Here is a 9222-nt window from a genome sequence, read left to right as displayed (position 1 = left end):
ATCCATGCCCAGGATTCTGTATGATCAGAGCCCCCTGTATTTTAAGCTTTTGGGCAATTCATAGCTATCATGTCTAAATTGTTCTGCTTGTTCTAAATTTGCCCTGCATGTATACCTTTCAAGAATAGTTCTTTTAGCTGATAAACCCCTATTTTTAAATGCAAATGTGTTTTGAAATATATCTGTTCAATCATTTCTCCCTCAAAATCATACTATAGCTGAATTACTCCAAAGGAATCTGTACTGAAGCAGGGAACATTTTCAAGCATAATCCTGTGGTGCTTTTCATCTAGAAAGGTGACTAAAAGCTTGCATAAACTTATACCCAGACTTAAATCTTAAAATCCCTGTGGAGTTTGTAAGGGGCGTTGAGAAAGCAAGCCAAACCTGGGAAACAGAAGTGTCTTTGCACACTGACTTATCTACCAGTCACGAAACCAGTCCAATTTAAAATTTCTGTTACTCCTTTCAGCTCCACAACCTCTATTTTCCTGACAGTGAGTTTAAAAAGCACTCTTTCCTCTGTTAAGAAAAATAAGAAATGGCTCCTGGCCAGCACATGTTAATTAGATCATGCAAGGTGACGATAAAGGATCTGAAGATGAAACCCATGCATTGCCACCTGATATGAAGTGAGTAATTATAAACATATGTTTGGAAAAATGAATGAAATCTAGCCTTGGGTCTGGAAATTATCCAGCCCTGTGACCTTGGGGAACTCAGTCTCCTCTCCAGGTTCATTTTTTGGGGAGGGCCTCAATGCTTTCCTAAGACTCCTTTCAGCTTCACAGTCTCAGATTTTAAATCAGACCTTAATTATGTGCTAAGTAAAGTGTATCACACTTAATTTGAAGGATGGCACACCGACAAAGATAGTTAAAAAGATGACAAGGCAGTGTGGAAACTAGTCATTACATAATACGGAATACAAAATGTTGTTTATACTCTTTAAAGCTATATAAGATTCTGTGTGCATGTGAACAGAAGCTGGAAGGAAAGAGGGAACAAAAAGAACAGAATGAGATCATGGGTGGGTGAAATTTCTTTGTATTTTGATATGCATTAACTTGCTGTTTGATGTTAAAAAACCACACTTCATATTCTATGGAAAAACTACTTGGTAGTTTATTTTCATTTATTTTCTCAGCTTCTAAGGGGATATTAGCCCAGTTGATCTCTTTGTTATCTATGGATTGTGTCACTTTTTAGAGCTCAATATTGTTTCCAAAGTGGTCACACACCTGTGCTGCCATGGGTAGATCCCCATCTTCTCAGCCCAAACCTACAAACAAGTCCTGTGCTTGCGTTCACCTCCACTGCTGGCTGAGAGAGGACAGGTTTTGCACATAAGGGTTCATCAGAGCAGTGCTCAGCTGCTTCAGTCATGTCCAACTCTGTGCAACCCCATGGACTGTAACCCGGTAGGTTCCCCTGTCCATGGAATTCTCCAGGCAATAATACTGGAGTGGGTTGCCATTTCCTCCTCCAGGGACCCTTCCCAATCCAGGGATCAAACCTGAGTCTCCTATGACTTTTGCATTGCAGGCAGATTCTTTATCATATGAGCCATCAGGGAAGCCCCTCAATCAGAGCACCACAGATGGAAGCAGACTGTGCAGTTTGCTCTGCCCTTCCTCTGAGGTAGTCCATTTGGAGTGTCTACCTTGTTCACAAAGAAGCCGTTCACTGCCCATCCTTGATCCACAACCAAGGGCCCCAGTAGTCACTTTGAACAATATATCTCTGCTCCCCACCATGGCAGCATCTGATTGGACCAGTGCTGAGCACCTGATCCATGATGGCCAATCAGAGCCTCTTTGCCAGACACCTGAAACTGGGACTAAGAAATAGTATCTCTTGAGATGGCTAAAACCAAAACCTGTCAACATGTCAGCTTGGGTGTTTTGGAATACAGTAAGTCCTACATGTGAACCTTCAAATTGTGAACTTTCAAAGATGTGCACGTGTGTTCCATCAATGTCAGGCCTAAGTGAAACTGCAGCTTGCCCTCCATCTCCTATAGCTGATGATCCTCCAACTCTACCACCCTTGCCTCCTCTCCCTCCTCCAGTTAGTTAACTCTTCTTGACTGTGCATTCAATGCCAGCCCCTAAATGCCAGCGGTTTTACTGTACTACTGTACTTTTCAAGGTGCTGTACTGTAAGATTAAAAATGTTTTCTATACCTTTAGGTTTTGTTTATGTGTTATTTGTGTGACAAGTATTACAGTATAGTACTATATAGCTGATTGCGTTAGTTGGGTATGTAGGCTTACTTTGTTGGACTTAAGAACAATTTGGATGTATAAACACACTCTCAAAATGGAACTCATTCATATGTAGGGTAAGTATTTATTATAGTAAACATTTTTGTTCACCCAAGTAGATTGTAAAAGCAGAGGAAGCTCATAAAGGGAATAAAATGCCAGTGGGGAGAGATTGAGTTTATATGCCATTTTGCTTCAGTCCCTTCCTCAAGGATGCTGCAACTTGCCCTTGGGATCCTTAAGCAAGGCAGTTGGTTTCTATAACTTGTAATGAAAATTGTCCTAATACAGTTGCCCTCCCTCCGTTTATCTGTGGGACCCTCCCAGCAAGTCATATTAGTCCCTGTGTAACCTGGTGCTGCAGAGAGCCCCAGCTTTGTAGCCCGCACACACCCTGGCCACAGGGGGCCTCAGCTGATACTGCCCAACACCTCACTGCCTGTGATCTCTGGGCCTTGCTGGCTGCTCTGCCTGAAAAATGTCTTCCAGTCACTGAGCTGCATCCCTAGCCTGCAGGAGTAAGCAGGTAAAAAGCTGTCTGCAGGGGTCTGCTTGCTTCCTGCCTTTCTTCAGCCTTGCATATGATTAAAGCACTCACGCTGAGTGCTGCCTGGGATGCTAGGCACTGCTCTTTCTGATCACGCTAGCCAGAACAGACTGAGATTTCAGAGAGCAGGCCCTCCTGGGAAGTGGAGGGAGACAGCTCTTGTTGCTGCAGCCTGAGATGATGCTGTTTTCATTAGATTTTGCTGCATCCTTTATTTATAAGGACTTCCTGGGCATCCAGGTTAAAGGCTGGCAGTGCCCAGCATCCCCACGATTAATGAGGAATCAACAGCATGGTGAAAAATATGTATCTGGGGAGGTTTCTGCATTCCAGGGAACAACAAGTGAAAGAAGAGAGCTTCTCTGAAAATGCCAGGGGAGAGGAATAACTTGCTTCCCAAAAGATTTTCTGAAGAGCAGCAAATGTGCACATTTCAATTCTGCCTAGTTGAAATGAAGGGCAAGTCATGATCATAGACATTATACAGTACAGGCACAGTGCACCAGAAAAGTCGGCTAAGGTAGGAGGCATTATCATCCCTGATTTACAGACAAGGAAACTGAGGTTCAGAGGTTAAGTAACTTGCTGAGCTTACGCAGAGACCAAGTGGGCCTCTGGGTGCAAAGCTAGTCACCTGGTCCCAGTGACGACCATCTAGTTCAGTTCAGTTAAGACATTCAGTCGTGTTTGACTCTGCGACCCCATGGACTGCAGCACACCAGGCCTCCCTGTCCATCACCAACTCCCGGAGTTTACTCAAACTCATGTCCATTGAGTCAGTGATGCCATTCAACCACCTCACTCTCTGTCGTCCCCTTCTCCTCCTGTCTTCAAACTTTTCCAGCATCAGGGTCTTTTCCAATGAGTCAGTTCTTCACATCAGGTGGCCAGAGTATAGGAGTTTCAGCTTCAGCATCAGTTCTTCCAATGAATATTCAGGACTGATTTCCTTTAGGATGAACTGGTTAGATCTCCTTGCAGTCCAAGGGACTCTCAAGAGTCTTTTCCAACACCACAGTTTAGAAGCATCCGTCTAAGGCAGTGGTAATCAGAATGTTCCCCAGACCAGCAGCATCAGCATCACTTAGAAGGAACTGGTTAGAAAGGTAGATTCTTGGGCCTTAGTCCTAAATCAAACAGTCTGGTGTCAGGGCCCAGCAAGCTGGGTGTTAACAAGCCCTCCACAGGATTCTTCTGTGCTCTAAATCACCCTGATTTAATGTGGGTCTCAGCGCAGCTGTGACAGGTACCACTGACTGAAACCACCCACCCTGGCCAGGCTGTTGTAACCACATGCATGAGTTCTCTTACAACAGAAGGTGCTGGTAAGGAACAGGGAATTAACAAGCTACCACCAACTGGAAGAATTCGGGAAAGTGCAAAAGAAAGAGGAAATGCCAGTCCATATGTCCTGCCAACCTCCCAGAATCCTACTCACTGGAATCCATCTTGGCTGAGTGATGTGCAGGCTACCAAGAAGAATCTTGAGTCAGAATGATTGATCAAAGACAACCTGGAAACTAATCCCATCACCATGAAACCTGAGGCTGTGAGCCACGTGGCAGAGCAGTCCTCCTGGGTTCTCTTACCCTGCTGCTCTCCACCCAGGCATCCTTCCCAATAAAGTCTCTTGCTTTGTCAACATGTGTGTCTCTTCGGACAATTCATTTCCAAACGTTAGAAGACCCCACTGTTGGGCTCTGGAAAGGGTGCCCCTTCCTGCAACATAGCCACATCAGCTCATCAGACATGCCGACTCTCAGGCCCTACCCCAGATCCAGTGAGTGGGAGTCTTCATTTTAACATCTCCAGTGACACACATTGGAGCTGAAGACTTAAGGAGCAAGCAGTTACCATTTGCTACCATGTCATTTCAATCCTGTTTGAAGTCCAGAAAATGAGTAGAGATGGGGGAGACTACTCTGGGAGGGAAGATGATGAGATTGTTAAAGGTTCCTTGGTGCATGGGTGATACCTCTTTTCTCTCTTTTACTTCATTATGTAAGGAGGTAATTTAGTGTGACATCTCGTTTGTTTTTTATACTCACGTGAAAATCCCTTTCTCGAGATGCTCAAAGTGATTTTATTTTGAAGCACTCTTTTTTATTAAGCTGGGGCCATACTTACATGGATGCAAACAGGGGCTCCTCCAAACCCTGATGGGGTCAAGGGAAATCAGAAAGGGACATTCACTCATGCATGCTTCCTCCTTCCTAACAGAACCTGCCCTCTACCCTACTCGGTGCAGCCATGCTTCGGAGTGGCTCATTGCTCCCAGACCCAGAGTATGCACTGCTCGGTCTACAGAAATGAGTCAGGGACTTCCCTGGTGTCCAGCGGTTAACAATCCACCTTGGAATGCAGGGGATGTGGGTTTGAACCCTGGTCAGGGAACTAAGATCCCATGTGCTGTGGGTAACTAAGCCCACGTGCCACACCTCCTGAGCCCACATGCTCTGGATCCCATGCGCACTAGAGAAGCCATCCAGCTAGAGATCTAGAGATCCAGCTAGAGAAGCCTGCATGCCACAATGAAATCCTGCATCCCACAACCAAGACCCAACGCAGCCAAATAAAAACATAAATACTAAAAAAAAGAAAATGAATCACAGTTCCATTTTTCTTATCACCAGTGATTGACTTAAGAGTAGATGTGTGAGCATAATCCTAAACAATGGGACCAGAGAAGTGAGAATAAATGTTTCCTCAGTTTTTAAAAGAAACATATGGACCATCTCACACTCATTAGAATGGCAATTATCCCAAAAAAAGGAGGGAGGAAGGGATGTAGAGAAAGATTGGAACATTTTTGCACTGTTGGTGGGAATGTAAAATGGTACAATCACTATGGAAAACAGGTTGGCAGTTCCTCAAAAATTAAAAGTAGAATTACCACATGATCTAGTAATTCCACTTCTGGGTATATACTCAAAAAGAACTGACAGCAGACTGTTGAAGAGATATTTGTACACCCATGTTCGCAGCAGCATTATTCATAATAGCTAAAAGATAGAAGCATCCCAAGTGTCCGGTGGGCTGATGAATGGATAAACAGATGAATGGATAAATAAAATGTGGTTTATAAAGACAAGAGAATATTATTTAGTCTTAAAAAGGAAGGAAATTCTGACTTATGCTACAACATGGATGAACCTTGAGGGCATTATCAGAAATGAAATAAGCCAGTCATTGAAAGAAATAGACATGTAAGGCACATAGGTAGTCAGACTCACATAGAAAGATACTAAAAGGGTGATTACAAGGAAATGTGAACGTACATAACAGTGCCGAACTCTGTACCTAAAAATGGTCAAAATGGTAAATTTTATGAGATGTGTATTTTGCAATTAAAAATAAAAAAAATTTTTAAAGAGAGACCATCCCTGGTTCTGCCTCTGCATATTATCATGTCTTTGTGTGGTACCTGGAATAGCTGCCCAAATTTTGGGACCTCCTTCTAAGGAGAGAAAAAAGATGGGAAAAACACAAACCCTTGGTGCTGCCTTTGAGTCACCGTGTTAACAGTCCTGGATCTGCCTTTCTCCCCAGGACTTCTCTAATGTGAAATAATATTTTTTATTACTTAGCTGCTTTGAGTTGGGTTTTCTGTTTCCTCGAAAGGCATCCTAACAGATACAGGGTTCTAAGTATCCAACAAGAAGCCAGCACCCAGCGTGACTCACGAAGACATAAAGGTCCAGCTTTGAAGCTTTAAGCTCTGCCACCACCATAGTGAACTGGCGTTGGGGGTTAGAAAGGAAGTCTCTATGCCCTATCTGCTCTTGCTGATCGAACTTTGTTTTGTTTTCCAGATATTGCTGTGCAATATGCTTTTATAAATAACCATTGAATTATTGAAACCCCTTGGATAGCTATCATCGCATGGACTACAAAACCACAGAAATTATGCTGAAGGGACTTCCCTGGAGGTCTAGCGGCTAAGAATTCAAACTCCCAGGGGGCCCAGGTTCCATCCCTGGTTAGAGAACTAGATCCCACATGCTGCAACTAAGAGTTTGCCTGCCTCAACTAAAGATCCCACATGCCACAATTAAGACCTGGTGCAGTCAGATAAATGAATTTTTTTTTTTTAAAGAAGAAATGATACTAAAGAAATTTACTCATTAACATGAAAAGCTTCTTACTTGTGAATTAAGCAGGGGTAAATACTAGTTACGAAATGGTGTAATTTGATTTCTTATGTATTAACTTATATTTTCTTATGTATTAACTTCAACTAGTTAATAGATAGGCAGGCAACGACAGAAAGATAAATGGATACAAATATATAAATATATGTAGACAGAAAACAAGAGCAAACAAAAATTAACACTAATTATATCTTGGAAGTAGAGATTATAGCTATAACTTATTTCCTTCTTTTTGGTTTTGTAGTTTTCTAAATGAAATTATTTTTCTTCAATAAATTATTTTATGATTAAAAATACTGGTCTTTTAAAAAACTGATGTAATATTTTAATTCACTTAACTCATAGACACATGATTTTTCTCAGAGCTGAGTTTATAATCTTCTGTGTGTGCAACCTTTTAATGTTAACCATTTAGAGAGGACATTTCCATATGTATGACATGGGTCCCAGCCCCTAAAATGCTATCTACCAATCATAACTAACAGTGCTGTCAACACGAGTTTATTATTCCAGACTGCATTATTGTACTGTAGTATTCTTGGGTAGTATTCCAGGGCTGAAGCATAATTTGTGAAGTGAAAGTGTTAGTTGATCAGTCATGTCTGTCATTTTGTGACCCCATGGACTATAGTCTCTGTCCATGGGATTCTCCAGGCAAGAACATGGGTGGGTAGCCACTCTTTCTCCAGGGGGTCTTCCCGACCCAGGGATCAAACCCAGGACTCCTGCATTCCAGGCAGTTTCTTTACCATCTGAGCCATGCAGAGCTGTAGCATACTTTGAGGCTTACCAAACAACCCCGGTTTGCTGTGTTTTTACTTGTTATATCTGCTTTTAATCCTTTCCGCTTTTTCAGTATTCTTCATTATCCTTCAAAGTATGTGTCTGTTCCACACCCTCTCCTATCCTCACCTCTGCAGCCCCCAATAAAATGAATCCTTGGAAATGAGATGAACTCCCATACGTATCACTGAGAGTAAATAAGAGTAAAGGCTCAAGGAAGCGTTCTTATGAGGGAGGCCTATGAGCCTTAGTATGTGAGGTTCCTTGTCCTCTCAGCTGCACAAAGCCTTTTCTGGCTTGACTCCTGTTTCCTGCGTGTATTCTAAACTGGTGAAGAAACTGGAGAGTGGAGTTCTGCATAAGTGAAGTGGGAGGGTCTCTGATAACAAATGGCTACTCCACTAAGAAATAGCATGACTGATTCTCTGGACATCTCGATCCAAAAGAAGGAGGCTGCAGATGGCAAGAACAGAAGCAACTGGGGTCCCTTCTACCCCCACCAAAGTGAGGTTATTTAGGTTCACCACCTGGTTATTAGATTCGCCAGATGGCAAGCTTGAGTAACCTCTCAGAAAGAGAGTAACTAGCCAATCCATTACCCCAGCACAGTCAATACCGTTAATTTAACATGAGATGCACATACTACTACATAATATGGGTAATGAGGCGTCACGGAGCCATCATAAAGGCCGCCATCTGGGCTCGTGGGGGACAGCCTTTTGCACAGTGTCCATGGGAGAAACCCAACTGAGCTTTGTACAGCAGGGATGAGAACGAAGCGTGGGGGTGGGGGTGGAGATTGGGTGGGGGAAGTAGGAAGTAGGGTGTGTGCCCACATGAGCCGCTGTCCACAGTATTAAAATATGTTGCTTGTTATCTCTCAGTCATTGCTGCCTTTTGCCCAAGCTCACCTAGTTCTCAGGTTCTCTTTTGTTGTTATTTTCAATTTTGATGAAAACGTAATGATATTTTTATACCAACCCTGGAAAAATAGAACTGTGACTGACTAGAGGTGGTTTTGAATACTTCAACAATTCTAGTCCAATTCTGACCGTTACAGAAATGACTTTCCTTTAGGAAATGACATGTGTGTATGAGTGGATAGGGGATGGGTAGAGAGGGTTCACACACTCTATCTTCCCTCTAGAAGAGACTTGTGATGGAAAAGCTGCAAGTGTCCCACTGGGGCTGATGCCCATAGGACCTGGGCACCCCAGAGGGTAAGGCCAGAGAGAAAAGAAGGTGAACCAAGCCGTGCTTAAGTCGGGCACGGAGCATGGGGGAGGGAGCATTTCCTGCCATAGCTCCTTCTCATTACCCCACAGTGCCCAGCACAGCACAGCCCAAATTTGTCATGTTTGTGTTTTTGGAAGTCAATACACTTATTCAGCAAATATTGACTAGCTGTAGGGCACTAGGGGAAACCAGGTAAAGGGCACATGAGATTTCTTTGTATTATTTCTTAAAATTGCAC

The sequence above is a fragment of the Bos javanicus genome, chromosome 10 (assembly GCF_032452875.1).
Source record: "Bos javanicus breed banteng chromosome 10, ARS-OSU_banteng_1.0, whole genome shotgun sequence".
NCBI classification, from domain to species: Eukaryota; Metazoa; Chordata; class Mammalia; order Artiodactyla; family Bovidae; genus Bos; species Bos javanicus.
Note: the sequence above shows the minus strand (reverse complement) of the source record.